The sequence below is a fragment of the Danio rerio genome, chromosome 17 (genome assembly GCF_049306965.1).
Source record: "Danio rerio strain Tuebingen ecotype United States chromosome 17, GRCz12tu, whole genome shotgun sequence".
Lineage (NCBI taxonomy): Eukaryota > Metazoa > Chordata > Actinopteri > Cypriniformes > Danionidae > Danio > Danio rerio.
Genome location: NC_133192.1, coordinates 34,833,913 through 34,834,975, shown reverse-complemented (window position 1 = coordinate 34,834,975; position 1,063 = coordinate 34,833,913).

Below are 1,063 nucleotides of genomic sequence, written 5' to 3'. Positions count from 1 at the left end.
CCTGCGTCCGAAACCACATACTTCCAAACTATAGAGTACGCTAAGTAGTACGAGTAGTACGTTAAAATTCAAATACAGTACCTACTTAGTAGTAGGCGGTTTCGGACGCAGCCTGCAACTCCATGCGCTTTCATTTCTTCAGAAGTCCAGTTGTGCATAGTCCATGTGCCCTCTATCTTCCCCTCATGGTAAGTATGATATGTAAGTATGTGTATATATAGAAAAACGGAAACAGTTAAGACAGAAAAAATAATAAAGATACACTCACCTCACCTCATCACTTCAAAATAGAGTGGAGGAACTATGAAGCCACCTTGTAGGCTAATCGCCTGCTAGCATAAAACCAGTTCCCTCGATAAAATCTCTATAGGATTTTCCTATAGGCTTTTCGAAGATTGCAAATAATAAGCTCTGTGTTCAAACACTGTTCATTACACTTACACATTTTGTTCAGCCGGATAATCCTCACAAATCGCATACGTATGCACTATTCTACGGGCCTTTTGTAGTATAAATAGTGTAAGTAGTGTGTTCACACTGAAAACTCTAAAAATAATAAGTGTACTTTAAATACTGGATGATGCACTTATTTGACCGGTATGAAGTGTATAATGTTGGACACTTCACGCACTCAACGACTGCAGTTTTGCTCATGTAGCGGAAGGCATAGAGCTATCGGACGCACATGTTGGATAACTTTATTTATTTTGGATAGTGAAAGCAAAATTCTCCTACTAAAGAGATTATAGCGCCTCCCGATGGTGAATGCGGCTATACTCATAGTAGGTATTATTTGTTATTTTTGTCATTTATTTCACTGATTTGGCAACCGTCAAACGTCATCAGGGGAACAGGTTGAATTTCCGCTTAGTAAAAATAACATTAGTGTTCCATTTGCGATGACACTACATACATATACTCTGCTGTTGAGGACATAAGTGCATAAGTACATAGTGCATAAGTGCATAGTGTATAGTGTCCCATTTGGGACGCAGCTTTTCACTCTTTGGCAAACATGGCCACTGTGAACTATCACTGTATGCAAAATAGCCATGTGAAGATT